The 21,459-nt window shown below is 41.9% G+C and overlaps 2 long non-coding RNA genes across 4 annotated transcripts; one reads left to right on the top strand and one right to left on the bottom strand.

Moving 5' to 3' along the window:
* The first annotated feature begins 1,976 nt into the window (after positions 1-1,976).
* Positions 1,977-21,161, top strand: LOC147347942 (uncharacterized). 3 transcript variants are annotated; one of them, XR_015150834.1, is made up of 5 exons: positions 1,977-2,589; positions 7,545-7,684; positions 11,993-12,109; positions 13,867-13,983; positions 20,474-21,161. It is a non-coding gene; the product is annotated as an uncharacterized LOC147347942 (long non-coding RNA). The 3 variants fall into 3 exon arrangements; XR_015150836.1 differs by lacking the exon at positions 13,867-13,983; XR_015150835.1 differs by lacking the exons at positions 1,977-2,589; positions 7,545-7,684 and adding an exon at positions 11,138-11,718.
* LOC147347943 (uncharacterized) lies at positions 7,089-13,017 on the bottom strand. The gene is made up of 2 exons (XR_015150837.1): positions 12,033-13,017; positions 7,089-10,909 (listed from the first exon to the last, which is right to left on the bottom strand). It is a non-coding gene; the product is annotated as an uncharacterized LOC147347943 (long non-coding RNA).
* Positions 21,162-21,459: the final 298 nt, after the last annotated feature.

Genomic DNA, 21,459 nt, shown 5'->3' with positions numbered 1-21,459 from the left:
TTCTTGAATATCAGGAACTATTGCCATTGATACTTGTGTGAGTGATAATTATCTTGAAAAATACATTGATAAGACTGCTCCCTATCTGAGATTATGCAATAGTTTAGTCACTACACGCTTCTCACCCTCTGTGGAGTCTCTCTCCTCCACCACTGCTGACCCTTCCCCAGCTTCTCCCTTTCAAGTTTCCTTTCTCTGCTCTTTCTTCAGCCTCTTCCTCTCTTGTCCTTTGGCTTCAGTTGAAACAGTGGAGACTGTAGCAGGAACAAATTAAATGTTCCTTAAAACACTGTGAGGAGGACACGATCAAAACCATGAACACCAACGAAATAGTTGAATGGTATAAGCAAATGTGATGAATTGGGTTTTTGGTGAATTGGCCTTTTCACTAATTGGCTGTAGGCAAATTGCCCACTCAGTTACTGGACTTCTGGAGAACTTACCTGACCTGGCATGTTCTGGGAAGAGGCAGACCAGTGAAAGCATGGAGCTCAGGAGAGATTTTTTTTTTTTGTATATAAATTGGGGACCTGCAGTAAAATGTAGTTCTGTGCAAGCAGAGCTGACATGAATCAGCCGACCTGGAAGTGTAGGTTCAGTAACTCTATCCAACACCAATGACTGAACGTGACTTCCTGTGTTTGGGGTCACTGGGAACTTCGTTTTATTGAATTTAGAAAATTACGAGAAGGACCTGGTTTATGTGATGCATAAGACCAACATCCCTTTTAAATCAGTAGGCAACAAAATTATTAAAGTGCCTGATGAGTACGCCTAGCATATTTTTAAAATATGAGGCATCAAATGATTTTTGTCTAGTGGTCCTTGTTGAAATCCCAAAACCATAGCTTGGCTTCAAAGAGTTACCATGTGTTAAGTGCTTCATTTTCTTTCTCTTATTTAATCATCACAGCAACCCTAGGAAGTGAACACTTCTATTACCCTCACTTTACAAGGGAAAACTGAACTTCAGTTCAGTTCAGTTGCTCAGTTGTGTCCGACTCTTTGTGACCCCATGAATTGCAGCACGCCAGGCCTCCCTGTCCATCACCAACTCTTGGAGTTCACTGAGACTCACGTCCATCAAGTCAGTGATGCCATCCAGCCATCTCATCCTCTGTTGTCCCCTTCTCCTCCTGCCCCCAATCCCTCCCAGCGTCAGGGTCTTTTCCAGTGAGTCAACTCTTCACATGAGGTGGCCAAAGTACTGGAGTTTCAGCTTTGGCATCATTCCTTCCAAAGAAATCCCAGGGCTGATCTCCTTCAGAATGGACTGGTTGGATCTCCTTGCAGTCCAAGGGACTCTCAAGAGTCTTCTCCAACACCACAGTTCAAAAGCATCAATTCTTTGGTGCTCAGCCTTCTTCACAGTCCAACTTTCACATCCATACATGACCACAGGAAAAACCATAGCCTTGACTAGACGGACCTTTGTTGGCAAAGTAATGTCTCTGCTTTTGAATATGCTATCTAGGTTGGTCATAACTTTCCTTCCAAGGAGTAAGCGTCTTTTAATTTCATGGCTGCAGTCACCATCTGCAGTGATTTTGGAGCCCAGAAAAATAAATTCTCACACTGTTTCCACTGTTTCCTCATCTATTTCCCATGAAGTGATGGGACTTATTCAAGTTAATTTACCTAGTCTTTCTGCTACTAAGTGAGGATTCAGGGCTTGAACTAGGGCTTCCCAGGAGGGAAATCTATATAAAATATGAATGAAATATTTTTTATTTTTCTTCTTATTAAATCTTTGGCACTAGTGGTAAAGAACCCACCTGCCAGTGCAGCTAGATTTAAGAGAAACAGGTCGATCCCTGTGTCAGGAAGATACCCTGGAGGAGGCCACAGCAAGTGGCCACTCCAGTATTCTTCCCTGGAGAATCCCATGGACAGAAGAGCCTGGCGGGCTACAGTCCATAGGGTTGCAAACAGTCAGACAGGACTGAAGCAACTTAGCAGGAGCATGAAGCATCTAGACCACCATTGTCCACTAAGAATATAAAGTGAGCCATATATGTGATCTTGCATTTTCTATTTTAAAATTAGAAAGAAATAGGTGAAATTAATTTAATTTACCATAGTATATCTTACTTAATCCAGGATAACCAAAACACACTGTAATTTCAACATGAAATCTATATAAAATATGAATGAGATATTTTTTATTTTTCTTCTTATTAAATCTTCGAAATCCACTCTGTGTTTTATACTTCCTGCACACCACGTCTCCATTCAGGAAAGCTGCATTTAAAGTACCCAATAGCCACACATGTGAAGTGGCTATTTTACTGGAGTGGTCTGTGAACCAGCGGCATAGCTGTTCCCTGCAAGCTTATTAGAAACTCAGGTTCTCAGATCCACCCCATTTCTACTGAGTCAGAATCTTCACTTTAACTAGATGCACAGAGGAGTCAGGAGCGTGTGAAGATTGGAGAAGCACATTCTTCACCATTTTACTGCTGCTGCTCCAGGGTGCCCGTTTGCTGCCTCCCTGCAGGATCCTGGATTGATGCCTGTTACATGGCAGCCATCTGCGAGGTAACGCTGATGGCAGAGTTACATCATGAAGAGTCCATGCTTTGGGATGAGGTAGGTCACAAGCTATAGTATTTTCTGATTGTGCACAATTATTTGACCACAGTGAGCCTTAATGTCTGCTTCTGTAACATGGAGATGACAGCTGAATCAGTTGTATATTAAATGTTCTTTAAGGAAAGAACAGACTCCTAATTTTTAGGTGAGGACACTGTCATAAATATTTGTGATTCTCAGTCTTCTTGTGACTAAGTTCTCAGCAATGAGAGGTTAGCCTGAGTGTTCTAACTTCTGGAAAGGATCATTAAAGTTTCAGACCCAGTCTAGAGTTATATCCCTTTCTTTTCTTCCATTCTCCTTCACCCTCAAGTATAAACATGGTAACAGCCCCAGTAACCATCCTAAAACACGAGGTGATCTTATGGAAGTCATACCCTGGGATGGTAAAGAAGAAAGATAGCATGTTCCCAGATTCCTGGCTGCTGTAAAGCCTAATCAAGCCTAATTGCCTTCTTTGTGTTTCTTCTTTGTGTTATACAGATAAACTACGTTACTCTATATATAGATCCTTCAGTTCAGTTCAGATCAGTCGCTCGGTCGTGTCCGACTCTTTGTGACCCCATGAATCGCAGCACGCCAGGCCTCCCTGTCCATCACCAACTCCCAGAGTTCACACAGACTCATGTCCATCGAGTCAGTGATGCCATCCAGCCATCTCATCCTCTGTCATCCCCTTCTCCTCCTGTCCCCAATCCCTCCCAGCATCAGAGTCTTTTCCAGTGAGTCAACTCTTCGCATGAGGTGGCCAAAGTACTGGAGTTTCAGCTTTAGCGTCATTTCTTCCAAAGAAATCCCAGGGCTGATCTCCTTCAGAATGGACTGGTTGGATCTCCTGGCAGTCCAAGGGACTCTCAAGAGTCTTCTCCAACACCACAGTTCAAAAGCATCAATTCTTCGGCACTCAGCCTTCTTCACAGTCCAACTCTCACATCCATACATGACCACAGGAAAAACCATAGCCTTGACTAGATGAACCTTTGTTGGCAAAGTAATGTCTCTGCTTTGAATATGCTATCTAGGTTGGTCATAACTTTCCTTCCAAGGACTAAGCATCTTTTAATTTCATGGCTGCAGTCACCATCTGCAGTGGTTTTGGAGCCCCCAAAAATAAAGTCTGACACTGTTTCCACTGTTTCCCCATCTATTTCCCATGAAGTGATGGGACCGGATGCCATGATCTTTGTTTGCTGAATGTTGAGCTTTAAGCCAACTTTTTCACTCTCCACTTTCACTTTCATCAAGAGGCTTTTTAGTTCCTCTTCACTTTCTGCCATAAGGGTGGTGTCATCTGCATATCTGAGGTTATTGATATTTCTCCGGGCAATCTTGATTCCAGCTTGTGTTTCTTCTAGTCCAGTGTTTCTCATGATGTACTCTGCATATAAGTTAAATAAGCAGGGTGATAATATACAGCCTTGACATACTCCTTTTCCTATTTGGAACCAGTCTGTTGTTCCATGTCCAGTTCTAACTGTTGCTTCCCGACCTGCATATAGGTTTCTCAAGAGGCAGGTCAGGTGGTCTGGTATTCCCACCTCTTTCAGAATTTTCCACAGTTCATTGTGATCCACACAGTCAAAGGTTTTGGCATAGTCAATAAAGCAGAAATAGATGGTTTTCTAGAACTCTCTTGCTTTTTCCATGATCCAGCAGATGTTGCCAATTTGATCTCTGGTTCCTCTGCCTTTTCTAAAACCAGCTTGAACATCAGGAAGTTCACGGTTCACGTATTGCTGAAGCCTGGCTTGGAGAATTTTGAGCATTACTTTACTAGCGTGTGAGATGAGTGCAATTGTGTGGTAGTTTGAGCATTCTTTGGCATTGCCTTTCTTTGGGACTGGAATGAAAACTGACCTTTTCCAGTCCTGTGGCCACTGCTGAGTTTTCCTAATTTGCTGGCATATTGAGTGCACGGCTTTCACAGCATCATCTTTCAGGATTTGAAATAGCTCAACTGAAATTCCATCACCTCCACTAGCTTTGTTCATAGTGATGCTTTCTAAGGCCCACTTGATTTCACATTCCAGGATGTCTGGCTCTAGGTCAGTGATCACACTGTCATGATTATCTGGGTCGTGAAGATCTTTTTTGTACAGTTCTTCTGTGTATTCTTGCCACTTCTTGTTAATATCTTCTGCTTCTGTTAGGTCCATACCATTTCTGTCCTTTATTGTGCCCATCTTTGCATGAAAATTTCCCTTGGTATCTCTAATTTTCTTGGAGAGATCTCTAGTCTTTCCCATTCTGTTGTTTTCCTCTATTTCTTTGCATTGATTGCTGAGGAAGGTTTCTTATCTCTTCTTGCTCTTTTTTGGAACTCTGCATTCAGATGCTTATATCTTTCCTTTTCTCCTTTGCTTTTTGCTTCTCTTCTTTTCACAGCTATTTGTAAGGCCTCCCCAGACAGCCATTTTGCTTTTTTGCATTTCTTTTCCATGGGGATGGTCTTGATCCCTGTCTCCTGTACAATGTCACAGACCTCATTCCATAGTTCATCAGGCACTCAATCTATTAGACCCAGGCCCTTAAATCTATTTCTCACTTCCACTGTATAATCATAAAGGATTTGATTTAGGTCATACCTGAATGGTCTAGTGGTTTTCCCTACTTTCTTCAATTTCAGTCTGAATTTGGCAATAAGGAGTTCATGATCTGAGACACAGTCAGCTCCTGGTCTTGTTTTGGTTGACTGTATAGAGCTTCTCCATCTTTGGTTACAAAGAATATAATCAATCTGATTTCGGTGTTGACCATCTAGTGATGTCTATGTGTAGAGTCTTCTCTTGTGTTGTTGGAAGAGGGTGTTTGCTATGACCAGTGCATTTTCTTGGCAAAACTCTATTAGTCTTTGCCCTGCTTCATTCCGTATTCCAAGGCCAAATTTGCCTGTTACTCCAGGTGTTTCTTGACTTCCTACTTTTGCATTCTAGTCTTCTATAATGAAAAGGACATCTTTTTTGGGTGTTAGTTCTAAAAGGTCTTGTAGGTCTTCATAGAACCATTCAACTTCAGCTTCTATCCTTAGCAGGCAGTAAATAAATGTTGGTCTTTTTAATAGATATGACAGACATGGCGCTGGCCCTCAAGGAACTTGAAATAGAGCATAAACAATAAAGGAAATAAAAATGTGTAAAAAACATTTGTCTAGCATTCCATGCATTGTTTCTTGCCTCGGGCATGCACATATAAGTGCATATCTTCTGACCTAAAATTCGTAAGAGTATACTGCTACAGCTAATGCTAAATATGTTTATGTCTAGGTGAGACCCTTCCTTGAATTGGTAATGAGATCTCTCCAGTGCCAGTGGTGCTTCTTAGTTAAATTTGTCTCTACTGAGTTGCTTTAAAGTTTTTATATAGTGTCTACTACCTTAGCAACATTGCCAAGACCTAAGACTTTGGAGTAACTCACTCTGGATTGTTTCTGGTCATTTAGGAGGAAGTGTATATATATATATTTATTTATTTATTTATTTATTTAATGGTATTTGACCATAGAACCAGGATGCAGAGATTTTCCTCAGGTGTACATGTCATTGTTTATTTTGAGATGAAGGGTAGAGCAGGGAAGAAATCAACACTTGAATTTCTAAAAACCTTTAGAAAAGGTGTTTAGGCCATGAAGGAGCTATATATCAGGCTTATCCAAACATATTGTATCACAGATGAGGAAATTGCGATCCACAGGTAGAAAAGGGCTTGTGTCCACTGCATGTTGCTTCCGAGGGGGGAGCTGGCAGCAGGGCACAGCAGGCTGGCATCCAGAGCCACGTGTTTTCCAGGGCACAGGATTCTCCATGCGCACACACATACAGCCACACACGCACACATACATGTAGGAGTGGTGATTATTTTAAATGATGGCACGACAATGGGTGTTCACCATCATGATCACATGGAGCTCTTTCAAGAACCCTAAGAAGTAGACATTACTTCCTCTTTCTACAGATAAGGAAACTGAGATAAAGGTCATTTGAATCCAAATGTATATTTATTATTTCAAGCATATACTGCAATAATTAATAATGATTTTTGAAACTATTAATATGGCATAACAAATATTGTTAAGAACATTTAAATAATTAAATGAAGGGAAAGTGATGGATGGAAAATACTATGAGAGAATATTTTCATGAAATAACATAGAATATTATATTCTTGTGTCAACATATATTTTCCAAAGTTAAATCATAATACAAGGCATAAAAATAGAGTTTAACTTACACCACACTTCTAATCCTTATAGGTTTATTTGACATAGTAGTATTCTTAGCATAAAACAAGATTGCTTTTATGTTTAATTTTCACTTATTTAATTGCACTAAAGCCATGAATCTGTCAAGAAAAAGCCCCATTAAGGAATTCTTCCCTTTTTGTGAATGTGAGTCAAAAGAAGAATGTCAGCTTTCCCAACTTAGTATAGAATGGAAAATTAGAAAATATGTAGGCAATTGTCATTGTCAACGGAAAACCAGGACAGCTCTGAGTGATTTGGGCATCGCAAGTTTTCAATTTTTTCACACTCTCAGCTGTGTTGTTTGGAAAGTAATTATAGCAATGGGAAATATAGCAGATTTGTTGGCTGTGAGCAGAAAGATAGTCACTATTTTTCCTCATTTTCTTTAGAAAACCTCATTTTCATAGAAAAGCTCCATGACGCACTAGAAATGTTGAAACTTCTTGTCTGCATTTTTATAAACTTCTCAAACAAGATGGAATAGCAACTGTGGCACGATTAAAGCAAAAACTGCTTGAAATGAAGAAAGCCCCAATACTCAACTTGGCAAATAAAAAAAAACAAATTAACAACAGATGACTGCTTGGCAAGAGCATGGTTTATTGATCAGAATCTGGTAAAGAATAAAAGCAACTTGTTTATTGAGCATGGAAGCATTTCTTATATGTATCACATAAGAATAAAGAAAAATCACTCTATCTTTCTGTTCCAGGGAAGGACTACTACATGGAGAAAGAGTGAGGTTGTCACCAAGCAAGATGGTGGGCCTGATGCCATCACCTCCTTGAAATGATGGCAGCTTCCAGCCAGCCCTCATCCTTCCATCCTTACAAAGCTACCCCTGATGATCATGTATGCATTGACCTGTTCAATTGGTTATTCTATATGGGAATGGACATATTTTAGCTCATTAGGAAGGGATCCTGGGAAATTTTTATAGCAGGCAATGGTGTCATTTGCATAAACAAGTCATTACCATAAAAACATGTTTCCACAGTGGGTGGGCTGCTGACTTTGGAATGAGGGGGTGGTTGAGGAAACATGATGGAGTCCTGATCTTTTAGAGGTTGCTCTGAGCTCTGATGGGAGAAGGCGATGGCACCCCACTCCAGTGCTGTTGCCTGGAAAATCCCATGGATGGAGGAGCCTGGTGGGCTGCAGTCCATGGGGTCACTACAAGTGGGACACGACTGAGCAACTTCACTTTCTCTTTTCACTTTCATGCATTGGAGGAGGAAATGGCCACCCACTCCAGTGTTCTTGCCTGGAGAATCCCAGGGACAGGGGAGCCTAGTGGGCTGCTGTCTATGGGGTAGCACAGAGTCGGACACGACTGAAGTGACTTAGCAGCAGCAGCAGCAGCAGCTGAACTCTGATGGGGTACTGGATACTAGCCTTTCCTGTGTGTCTAACTGATCAAGGTCACTGAAGAGATTGTATCATTCTGTTCAACTACAGGGCACTGTTCAAATACTAAGAAATCCTCAAATTCTCGCTCTGTAGCTGAAAAGAGAATGAATATCCCCATATTCCCTGAGGAGCCTTTTATGTCACAGTGGCAAAGTGATTCATCCACACAAGGTCACTGGTAAATTGAAATGTGAGCCAGGACTTTAACGGAGTTACTAAGTGTTTTGACAAGGTGGGATGAGCCAGGTTAATAGAAAAAGCCACTTAGAAAGGGGATATTTTTTATCCACACACTTTGGTTGGAAACCTTACATGAAGATTGATAGCAAGTTGGAAAAATTGCAGAGAAAAAGAGAGCAGCATTACTGCATGTAAGGAGAGTAATTTGGTTTTAAACAGCTCATAAGCTACCAGTGGGAGCTACTGAAAAGGCCAGAGGGCGCTGGAGTGGGATTGAAAAAACAGAAGAGCTATTTCAGGAAACGGGAAACAGGGACCAAAATGTGGGCTAGGAAAATCCATTACAAACATGTCAGTCCTTATAAATGAAGAGAAATACTGCAACCCCCCACCAGCCAGGCCCAAAGCAGGCTTATCTCTAACCTCTGGTCACACACACGGAAAGGACATGCCCAGGTTTTTCTTGTAATGCCAAACAGTCCCTTCCTCTCTCCATCATATCTCTTGAAGACTTATTTTATAGACCTTTATTTTCTTGCCCACAATTGTATTGTAGGACTTTTTTTTTTTTTTTTTTTAATGTTGACCATTTTAAAAGTCTTTATTGAATTTGTTACAATATTGCTTCTGTTGTTTATGTTCTGGTTCTTTGGCCATGAAGCATGCAGGATCTTAGTTGCCTGCTGCTGCTGCTGCTGCTGCTAAGTCGCTTCAGTCGTGTCTGACTCTGTGCGACCCCATAGACGGCAGCCCACCAGGCTCCCCCGTCCAGGGGTCAAATCAGCACCCCATGCATTGGAAGGCAAAGTCTTAACCACTGGACAACCAGGGAAGTCCCCTAGGTTGTATATAACAAGGCAGAGAAGGGTCCCTTTTCAAGGGCAATTCAAAGACTTGGGACTGAAAACTCAAAGCACAGGTGATGCAAATGGCAAACAGATCTCAGTGGCCATCTATGATGTTTAGGATGTTATGAAAGTTTAGGTTAAAATTGTTGGCCACATCTAGAAACAGAATGCTGGGAGGAGTGTGATTCTGGGTGGAGCTGGCTCCATCAAGAGAAGGGGACAGCTCCTAGGTCCTGCCCATGCAGGGGCAGTGCATCTGAACCTTTCAACATGTTAGGAGCAGAAAAGGGGCCTGGCTGTGGGAAGGGACAGGATTTAGTGGCTTGCAGGTGAGTCCCAGTCTCTGGAGACCCTTAGTAGAAAGGCTGCTGTAACCAAGAGTCTATCTACATGACTTAACCCCTCCATCTGCCATGCCAGGTTGACTGGTTACACAGAAGTAGCAAAGATGGTGTTACAATTCTGATTATTAGGACAAAGATTTGATTTGGTAGTCTCATAAACATTTCTCCTAATTGTTACTTTACAGGATGGGAAGCAATGCTTTGATATGAAAACAGAGCTTACTCAGTGAAGGGTTTACCATGGCTGGATCCTATGGTCAAGTGTCCACTGCGTGGCCCCTGGATGAAGGGAAGCCACGTGGATGAACACAGTTGATGCCCCAGCTCTGATTCCAATGATTCACTCAGCATGGGAAACATCCAGCTCTCTGTTCAAATATTCATTCCAGTTCCTGGCTGCTTTAAGGCCTTTAATAGATCTGACAAAAATCCGTTAAGTACTGAAAATTTGTCAGCAAAAAAGTCAACTTGTAGAGAGAGTTTGTCCATTTTGCTTTATTTTGGCTCAGGCAAAATCTTGTAATCTCTTTCTAACATCAGCAGTTTAAACAAGTTCACCTCTCAATTTAATTAATCAAGGATCCCTCTTCAATTACGTGATAAAATCTGTTGCTAAGATGGCCCTTCTGTTGAGTCAGCAAAATACTGGAGATAGTTGTTTCATCCTTTCTTCTGAATTCTTCAGGTGTGTTTTGTATATTTAATTGCTTAGGATGGTAATTTAAAAGTAAGATTATAGACAGGATACTTGGACATTTGAATCTTCTTACACCCTGCAATGAACATGAAATGAACCCTGCAAAAAAGCAACATACGTAATACAATCCTAAACTGCCACTTGTTCCTTGGAAGGAAAGCTGTGACAAACCTAGACAGCGTATTCAAAAGCAGAGATATCATTTTTCTGACAAAGGTCCATCTAGTCAAAACTATGGTTTTTCCAGTAGTCATGTACAAATGTGAGAGTTGGACCATGAAGAAGACTGAGCACTGAAGAATTGATGCTTTCTAACGTGGTGCTGGAGAAGACTCTTGAGAGTCTCTTGGACTGCAAGGAGATCAAACCAGTTAATTCTAAAGGAAATCAACGCTGAATGTTCATTGGAAGGGCTGATACTGAAGCTGAAGCTCTAATCCTTTGGCCACCTGATGCGAAGAGCAGACTCATTGGAAAAGACCCTGATGCTGGCAAGGATTGAGGGCAGGAGGAGAAGGGGACGACAGCGGAGGACATGGCTGGATGGCATCAGACTCTGGAAAATGGTGAAGGACAGGGAAGCCTGGTGTGCTGCAGCCTATGGGGTTGCAAAGAGTCGGTCACCACTGAGAGACTGAACAACAGCTGCACTTCCAGCGAGGATGTGTTCCTTCCCCGAGTGCATCCTGGATTCACGGCTCTAGGGCTGGGATTCTACCTCTCCTTATCAATGGACACCCTTCCCAGCACCCTCCACCTGATGGTCCTATTTCCCTTGTAGAGGAGCTGAAGCTTTGCATTAGCCAGGGCTGATTTCCTGACCACTTTTTCTCCCCATGTGAGCTGAGTTAGCACTCTCTAAGGTCCGCCAGCACCTGAGATCCATTTCCATCTCAGCATTTCCCGAGCTGTGTCATTTCCAAATATTTAGCCATCTGTTTCCTGATGCACTCCCTGAGGATGGAAATAAATCCACCTTGTATATAAAGCCCTACCACAGAGTGAGCCCTGAATAAGTGTTCTCATTGAGAGAAAAAAAATCATGACTAGATCTCCTGGGATGACCACTCCCTCCCTGGTCAAGCTCTTCATCCACAGGACACAAACTCAGACTCCCTTTTCTACATCATGAAACAATGAATGCACATCTCCCGTGCCTTCTTCTCCCCAAGCCACATTTTAATTTAAAAAAATATTTTACGTGATATTTCAGACTTCATATATGTCTAGAAATAATTTTAAAGGCTATCAGCTTATTAAAAAATAAAAGGTTTATGGTACTGCTTCAATTTTCAACATTTCTATGGGGAAATATATTGTATCCATGCTCATCCTATTGGCCTCACCTGGTCACTTTATACCATTTCCTCTCTTAACGAGTTTGCCTTTTCGGCCCTACCATAGCAGGTAGTTAAAAGTTCTTTAAATTCTAATGTAAACTTAAGGTTTTAAATATGTGGGATTTCCGTTTTTTTATTGTCATGTTTACAATTTACAGAAATATAAGGTAGCTTCAGTCTTCAGTACAATCTCTCTTTTTTTTGGCCACAGGGCATGCGGGAATCTTAGTTTCCAGACCAAGTATCAAATCCTCGCACACTACATTGGGAACTCAGAATCTTAACTACTGGACCGACAGAGAAGTCCTACAATCTCTCTCTCTCTTTTTTTTCTCTTTCAGGTGTCATAAAGCATGGAATGTCCAGGAAAAGAGAACTCACCAAACTTGAGATTTGCCTTCCTCTTGATATGCAAGGGACAAGATTTGTCCGTTGGAGATGACCAGACATCACTTACGGTAATTTGTTCATGATCTGAAATCCTTGCGTAAACAGAGAGTGATAAATCAGGGCAAATAAATCCGGCTGAAACCAACACTTACTCTCAGCAAGTGCGTCAGCCAGTGTGAGGGTGTGGTGTGTCTCAGAGTGTCCCAGGCACAGCTGGAGCCCCACCTTCGTGCTTTCTGAAGCCCAGTGCAGTCCAGGGATGTTCAGGACATACAGTTCGGATGTTTCTACACTGAAATAACAAACATATTGCTGGAGAACATGTTCTCCAAAACTAGACTTGTTCGTGAGGAAATTCTGAGGTGGTTTTCCATGGCATTTGTTTAAAATAGGAAATAGTGATTTCCTTAGAGAGTAAGAGGAAAGGGACTTGCCTGGTGGTCCAGCAATGAGGCCTCTGTGCTCCCAAAGCAGGGGGCCTGGGTGTGATCCTTGGTCAGGGAACTGGATCCCACACGCACAGCTCAGGATCCCACATGCTGCAACTGAGACTTGGCAGAGACAAATAAACAAATACTTTCTGAAAAGAGTAAGAGGAAAGGGACTTCCCTGGTGGTCCGGTGGTTAAGACGCCATGCTTCCATTGCAGGGCATGCAGGTTTATTAATTCCTGGTCCAGGAGCTAAGATCCTACACACCGCATCATGCTGTGGCCAAAAAAAAAAAAAGAATAAAGGGAAAGAGAAACTTGAGGCAGAGTACTGGGGTGAAGCTTAGAACCTGTGTAGTTGCCATAAGGTAGGAATTTGAAATGTGGAAACATCTTTTGCTGTTGTCAAGACAGCTGAAGGAGAAGTCCACGTTTTCTGTACTGCTGTGCCCTCAAAACATGCAATCCTAGTGCTCAGTCTTCTGAGAATTCTCCAGTAGAATTTGTCCGGTACTCCTATTGACTCATGGAGCATTGATAGCAAGAACAAGCCTTGCTCAATGCAGATGTTCTTCTAAGCCCCTTACCTGTATGACCTCATTTAATCATCAAAGCTGTCCTTTGAGGTAGATATCATATTATCATCATCCTCATTATTCAGATGAGGCAATTGAGGAGAGGGTAAGTCACTTGCCCGAGGTCACACAGCTGGTGAGTGGTAGAGCAGGACCAAGCCCAGGCAGTGCGGCTGCAGAACACACTGCTCACAACGCCCATGTCGTGCCGCTTCCCATTCCGCACCTGCCTCCACCAGAGTGCTGGCCCTGCTAGAATGCAGAGCTGGTCTGTGACTATCTCCTTTGCTACCTGCAAAGCCAGTATCCTGCTAACTCCTATCTTCTAAATGCCACCAAAATACTGCTCGTTATTGGACACATGAAGACTTGTTGAATAATAAATACCCTTTCTGTTGATTCAAGTATTTGAGTTATTGGTAAGACTTAAATACAGGTACAAGGAAAGAAATAAGGGGAAAAAATGAATAAAGCATTATTGTGTGCAACAGAGAACAGCATATGCAAAGGTCCTGTGGCATAAAGGAACGTGGGGAGCAAGAAGAAAGAAAGACGTAAACGGAGGAATCAGATTAACCTTGGAATCTCATCGGTCGGGTCCTCTCTCTCCCTGATGTTCATGGATCATTTGAATTGACTGCAATTGATAGGCTTTCGGGTAAATGCATTCTTAGAAATAAACTGCATTCTATTCTTTTCATGACACCAACATTGTATTCCAAATGATTCCCACTTTGCCTCTTCAAAAGGTATCCCTTCTATACAATCAGACAAAGGAGAGAGTTTTAAAGGTCATATACCTTGTCTTTTTTATTTTCAGGACTTTCAGAAAATTAAGGAATCTTGGACATATAGTGATTCTACCAATAGTATTCCAGTCCAGGGTATGACAGCTGCTGCCAATACTAAGCTAAGTGAAGAGAATATTTTTTGAGAGGTAAAGAACAACTTTAATCTTTTCTTTTGGAAATTTAAAGAGCTGAACTTCCCTTCCTGGAATAGAAAGAGCTGCTCTGTGCTCAGCATTATCATTGCACCGAGAGAATTCCCATGGAGTTACTTAGGAGGAGAAACAGAATTTGTTCTTTCCTGCGCTCTTAAAAATAGGTTCAGGATATCAGAACCGAAGTACATGTTTATCTCGGCATCCCAATTTATCCTCTGCTATTTTACAGTCTTCCTGTCTGTGTGCGTCTCTCTCAGGGAACCACATGGAAACAAATGTCTGGTGAGCAGAGTCTCCTGAGAAATAAAAATGTAGAGGTAAAATGTATTCCTCAGTAAACATATTGCTGGGGGATGTGGGGGAGGAAGGCAACTGGCAGACAGACTTTTTCAGAAACCTAGATATACTGTGAGACTAACTGGAATCTTCTCTCAAGGGAAGTCATAAAATGCCATGATGTGGAAATGAGTAAAGGGCCAAGAGACGTGGTGGGGGAACACGCACTTCCCCACTGTCCCCGTGTGGTACTGTGTCTTCACATAGTTCGTGGGATCTTAGTTCCCAGACCAGAAATTGAACCTGGGCCCTCAGCAGCGAGAGCAGGGCGTCCTAACCCACTGGACCGCCAGGGAATTTCTGATGTTGTGTTCACAGTTGCAAAGGGCCCTGGTGACCAGGGAGAGCTGTGAGTGGACAGTTGTCCTGCGGGCGGGTGGTTGGTACCTGATGGGTTCCCTAGAGACAACTGAGCTGATGAAAATGCTCAGTATATAGGAAAAAAGCATTGATCACAAGTAATGATGGATGAGACTGCCAATGTGTGGCTTGCGTATTGGGTTGCTTTTCTTTGATATGGTCTTTGGTAATGGTAAGCAAAGACACTTGCTACTGTATGGAATTGTGTTCAAAGCAAAATTCACATGAAGTCCTCCTATTTTATTTTCTTTTACCGGTGGTGACTTGGAAGATGGGTATTGGATTTTGGAGTTGTCTGGATCTTAAGCAGGATCACTCTGCAGAGATGAATGCATTTTAAAGATGGCGGAATTTTGGTCTGAGGTGTTGTCTAGTCGGGGGGTCTCATTAATCGAGGGTCTCATTAATCACCCTGTTCCTCAAAAAACCACATAGTCACCATCTTAAATGGTCTGGGTCATTGTCATTTAAACTCTTACCTGGCTTTCTAAATTTTAAAATCATTTCAGACTAACAACAACAAAACTTCAATAATCATACAAAGAACTACTGTTTACTCGGGATTCCCCAAGTGTTAGTCTTTTTCACATTTGTTACTTATTTTCTCTGTTTCCTTGAATTATAGACTCACTGATATCTTACAGCACATTAATATTTTCTTTTTAAGCTGCTTCTAAAAATCTTAGTTGGTATTTAATTTTCACGGCCTAACATGACAAGAATGATGTAATTTAGCCATGTTCAGAGAACTAAATATATTGCAATCATCATTTGCTTCTATAGTTTAGATCAGTTAAAAACTAGGGTAGAGCCCAGAATTCCAGGAGCAGGTCTAATGAGAAACAGGGACAGGAAAGATGCCCCTGAGCCCTGGTGTTTTGTTTTTGAGGCTGATGTCTCAGCCTCACAGACCTCTCGTTTCAAAGCAGAGCCCTGAGCATGCAGTCAGGTGCGTTCTCTTTGCCCAGCGAAGTGAGAGGCAGGCAAGAGGCGGAACATAAATTTGATAAATGTGGGTGAAATCAGTACCGATGTAGGAGAATAAATAGAGTTTTGATTAATGTAATTATTTGTTTGAAATCCACTTGCAAAATAACATCTTGAGAAACTAGGGCTGAACTATCAAATCCCAGCCCCACATACCCTGCCAGCTTTGTATTTTGTGTGTTCTGATACCTTCACACAAGCAGTGCGTGTGTGTGTATTTGTGTATGTGTGTGTGTGAAGCAAACTTCTTCATTGCATGGAAAACATGAATATATGACGAAATATATTTTTAAATAGAAGCAGTTGTAATAATGTGTGGAAGTGTAAAAAGTTAGGTGGATGTTTCTATGTGCATGGTCTATATTGCCTTCTAGATAGAGTGTATTTTGCACTTTTTATGACCAGCTGGTGTCCAGGTCATTTCATGAATAGGGACGGTTTGTTGTATCTTTTGGTATCGTCCAAGGTCAGCAAATAGCTGCCATTCATTGCATTGTCACAATTATTTCTTCATAATTAAGTATTCAAGAAAGTGTTTTAACCTAATTATTTGAAAAGTTGATATACTGCCACTACATTAGAGTTGTGTGGGGCATGGCTTGATCTGTGGCATTTTAAGTCAGATCAAGGTAATCATCCTTCCTTTTAAAAAGCCTCCTTGTTAACCCTCCTACACTGTTGGTGGGAATGTAAATTGGTGCAGCCACTACAGAGAACAGTATGCTGCTGCTGCTGCTGCTGCTAAGTCGCTTCAGTCGTATCCGACTCTGTGCAACCCCATAGACGGCAGCCCACCCAGCTCCCCCGTCCCTGGGATTCTCCAGGCAAGAACACTGGAGTGGGTTGCCATTTCCTTCTCCAACGCATGTAAGTGAAAAGTGAAAGTGAAGTCACTCAGTTGTGTCCAACTCTGTGCGACCCCATAGACGGCAGCCCACCAGGTTCCTCCGTCCATGGGATTTTCCAGGCAAGAGTACTGAAGTGGAGTGCCACTGCCTTCTCCAAGAGAAAACAGTATAGAGGTTCCCTAAAAAAAAACTAAAAATAGAACTACCATCTGATCCTACAATCCCACTCTTGGGCTTATATCCAGACAAAACCATAACTTGAAAAGATACATGCACCCCAATGTTCATTGCAGAGCTGTTTACAATCGCCAAGACATGGAAGCAACCTAGATGTCCCTCGACAGAAGAACAGATAAAGAAGATGTGGTACACGTATACAGTGTAATAATACTCAGCCATAAAAGGAATGAAATAGTGCCATTGGCAGCAACATGGATGCACCTAGAGATGATCATACCAAGTGAAGTCAACCAGACAGACAAATATCATATGATATCACTTGCACGTGGAATCTAAAAAAAGGAAACAAATCAACTTGTTTACACGACAGAAACAGACTTACAGACAAACTTATGGTTACCAAGGCAGAAAGCGGGGGAGGGATAAATTAGGAGTTTGGGATTAACATATACACACTACCTTATATAAATAGATAACTAACAGAAACCTACCATATAGCACAGGTAACATTATTCAATATTTTGTAATAACCTATAAAAGAAAAAAAATCTGAAAAGGAATATACATATATATATATACACACACACATTTATACAAAACAAAATCAACCTCATGAAATATACAGACTACTGGGAGAAAATGACCTTGAACGAATTATTAGAAAACTAAATAACCAGTGATGGTGATGCTGCGAGTAAGGAAAGTACCAGATGCGTGATGGGCAGGAAACTGTCTAGGCTGAGGTCAGTCTTCCACACAGGTGTGACTACCTCACAGGTGTCTGGAGTGTCGCCAATTAGATTTCAGAAACTGTGAAAGTGTCATTTGTGAGTATGGAGTGTTGTGCATGAAAATTAGAAAGTTGAGGTATGTTTGTAGTCGTGAGAAGGCACACACATGCACACACACTCATCACTTCTGTAAACTAAATTAACGACAGGAGGACACTGGCTCACAGTGCTGAGCGTAAGCACCCAGGGGTCAGCTCCCAGAAGGAACCCAGGGCCCCAGCCAAGCAGCGAGACCTTGAGGGCAGCTGAGGCTGGCAATGCCTGGATGCAGGAGGACCACTTTCCTGCTGCGGTTCATGAAGAGCACCTCACTCATCTTAGCCCCAAGAGCAGCTCAGGAACGTCGTTTGATCTGCCGGCTGGTCTATGATCGACTCCTCCTTGGAGGCTTTGTCACTTTCAGTTCTCCTTTCTCCAGCTTCACTCTCTGGGGACCCAGAATTGGGAAAAGGACACAAAAGTCACCTAAATCCAGATGTTCCTGCTCTTCTGCCCTTTATTCTTAGTTCCCGTGAGCTTGGGCCCAGAACTGCCCGTGGCTCAGGGAACAATCGTAAACCTCAACTAGACTTTCAGATTGAAACCTATGTAGTACGTGGTCCTTTGAAAATATGCATGTGGTCTGGGAGGCCAGGATGAAATGTTACTTCAGCAGAAACTTAGGAGCTGGTGGGTGTCAGCCAGGGGAAGGAGGAGAGGAGAAAGCATCCCAGACAGGAGGGATAGTGACCGGAACATACGGTGTGCTGAGCAGTGGGGAGCAGGGGGCTTTCATTAGAGAAACTGGACAGCGTGGCTGCAGCATGGCAGGGGTGGGGGCGAGGGGTGCAGGTGCGTCCCTGGGGTTAGTCAGGGGCTAGGACCTGCAGATCCTGGAGGGCAACCTGAAGCAGTTTGAACTGTATTCTAGAGTAACCAGAAGCCCTACAAAAGCTTTATTGAAAGTAATCGGGAGAAAAGAGACTCCAACTAATTGGAGCCTGACTCACAATGCATGACGAGAGATTCATACCTCCCATTTCACATGAAAGAAATGCTGACATCCCAAGGAATGTTTGAGCACAATCAGCCCTTGACCTTCTGGGTATCCTTAAATCACCTACTTGTCCTCAGTACTCAACCACAATTCATGGCATTCCTGGAAGATAGTTCTCAAGCCACCAACAAAAGGACAAGAAATACTTACTCACGAATTAAGCCATGAGTTGTTGGGTGAGACACCCAGTAATTTCAGCCAAAATAATGATGTGCTTATTTTTTGTGGGACAAAATATAAAATTCAATTAGAATTTCAAAATCAGACTCTATTTAGGGAAAAGTCTCCAACAGTCATTACAAATCTACTTTAGAAAGAGAAGTGGAAGCTGGCATTTAGATTGAAGTGCTTTTCCATCAAAATATAAAATGAGCTCAACTGAGGTTATTTCAAACAACACTGTGAACATAATTAATACATGGAAATATATGAGAAATGATCATGAGAATAGAATTAAATAATGGGAACTCATCATGCAGGGCAAGTTGCAAGGGCATAACATTCATTATATTCCTCATTCTCAAGGCAACAATATCATTAAATATGAAAATGATTTAATATAACCTTGTAATTTTAGACTAAAAAACTGAGAAAATGTGACCATTTGCACATTGGAAATGAAAGTGAATATTAGCATTCTGAATATCTAGTCTCAGAAATACATATTTGCCCAGGACTTAGAACACTTGCACAAGCAGTACCAATTCTGAATATGGACTCCAAATGTGATTAGTCTGTAAATCTTTCAATGATATATGTTAGCAAGTACTTTTTATGTATTTTTCTTTAACAAATACTTTTTAAATAAGTACCATTGACACAGGACAATGCCCAGACCTTTGCTAGGTGCCCTGAGACCATGAAAGACACAGAAAATACCGTTTCTCCTTTCCAGGAGCTTATAATCCATTTGAAAACAGTGCCTGGGGAAAGTGGCCCCTCTGTGTGTGTGTGTGTGTGTGTGTGTGTGTGTGTGTGTGTGTATTGGGGGAGGGGGTGTGAGTTCTAAAATCATAAGCCTTAATAAGGAAAATGGTACAGATCAAAGTTATATTAAGGAGGATGGGGACTTCCCTTGTGGTGCAGTGGATAAGAAGCCGCCTTCTAATGCAGGGTACGTGGGTATGATCCATGACTGGGGAGATAAGCTCCTACATGCCTCAGAGCAACTGAGCCCATGCACTACAACTAAAGAGCCCTGTGCTGTAACTAAGAACAGACACAGCCAAATAAATAAATAAATAAAGTATTAGGAGCACGGAGGTAAAACAGAAGCGTGGGCAACCCATTTGTGTGTGTGTGTGTGTGTGTGTTCGTGTCTCCTTGGAACTAGTTGTTTCTGGGACTAGTTCTTCCTACTCTTTCCTATGATCTGCTTATGGGAATTAATATATTCCCTTGGCTTCCCAGGTGGCACTAGTGGTAAATAATCTGCCTGCCAGTGCAGGAAACCCAAGACTGATCCCTGAGTTGGGCAGATCCCCTGGAGAAGGGCGTGGCAACCCACTCCATTATTCTTGCCTGGGAAATCCCACGGATGGAGGAGACTGGCGGGCTGCAGCCAATGGGGCCGCAAAGACTCTGACACGATTCAGCACAGCACATTTTTGCTTAAACTAATTTGAATTATACATCCTGGCTCACATATCATTGGGAATCAGCAGGTAACATGGACAGCTTTTGGAGCCCCTAGACGGGGTTAGAATTCTGACCTAAGTGCTTATCACCGGACTGAACTAGGGACATTAACTTAGCCTCTGAGAATGTTTTCTCATCTGCAAATGGGGTTAAAAAGTTTCTATGCTATGTTTTCACTAAGATCACACAACGTAATGCATATTGGTAAAGTGCCTGCCAATAAAAAGAATCGTTAAATCAATGATCTTTTTTTCCTTCTTTATAATACTGTGCCTTTTGTTTTTTTTTCTTTCTGTATCCCTCAGGGCCTTCTATAATCATCACCAGCTGGTCCTCTGGAGCAATGTCTGTTCAGCCAGACCTTGCCGAGCGACTTTACAAGTTTCTGTCCAGTGGCGATTGGGTGATTTTCCTTAATTCAGACCACAAGCAGCAGTGCAAGCTGTACACATGAAACCATGCCATGAAATTTCCTCCATGCCATTTTTCCTGTTTGCCTCTACTCTCTGATTACCAGTTAAAATTTTACAGGAAAGCCAACTGAGTACAAAAAAATATTTCTTACAAAGGTAATTAACTTCCATAGAACTATAAAGTTGGAAGAAATATTAGAGAAAATATTGCCAACCAAAGAAGGAAATCAGGAACGAAGAGGGAAAATATTAAGCTGAACTTTTATATATGCTTCCTTATTCAACTCCTTGCCACCTTTAGAAGTAAATATTATGACCTGACTTGATAGGTGTGGAAACTGAGGGTCAGGGGTGAGGGATCTATCAGAGAACACAATACTGTGTCTTACCCCAGAGACCACACCTTCTAGTAGACTACGTGACTTCCAATAACAAGACAGCTGATGAGTGGGAATAAGTAAGCATCAGTGATGAGCCTTAGGAAAAAAGTTTTTGCTTACAGAAAGGGCTTCTTGGGAAATTTTCAGGATTAAGAATAAGATCTGAAATTTTACTTGGAATAAATTTCTTAGCTAGAGAATTGGATTCCATTTTGTCGTTTATTTACAGGGCAATTTGGAGGAGGGCATGGCAATCCACTCCAGTATCCTTCCCTGGAGAATCCCCATGGACAGAGGAGTCTGGCAGGCTACCATCCATGGGGTCGCAAAGAGTTGGACACAACTGAGCGACTAAGCACAGCACGCAGGGCAATACAATTCTCCTCTGTTTTAAGGCTATAATTTTTTAAAAATCCATTTAAGTTTAAAGAATACTACTCAGTATTCTTTAAAGACTATGAAATGTGGCTGGATTTTTCAAGAGTGCCAAGTGAAATG

The sequence above is a fragment of the Bos grunniens genome, chromosome 22 (assembly GCF_055505025.1).
Source record: "Bos grunniens cultivar Pamir isolate PY7600 chromosome 22, Bosgru_T2T1.0, whole genome shotgun sequence".
NCBI lineage: Eukaryota > Metazoa > Chordata > Mammalia > Artiodactyla > Bovidae > Bos > Bos grunniens.
This window is presented reverse-complemented; position numbering and strand designations above follow the sequence as displayed.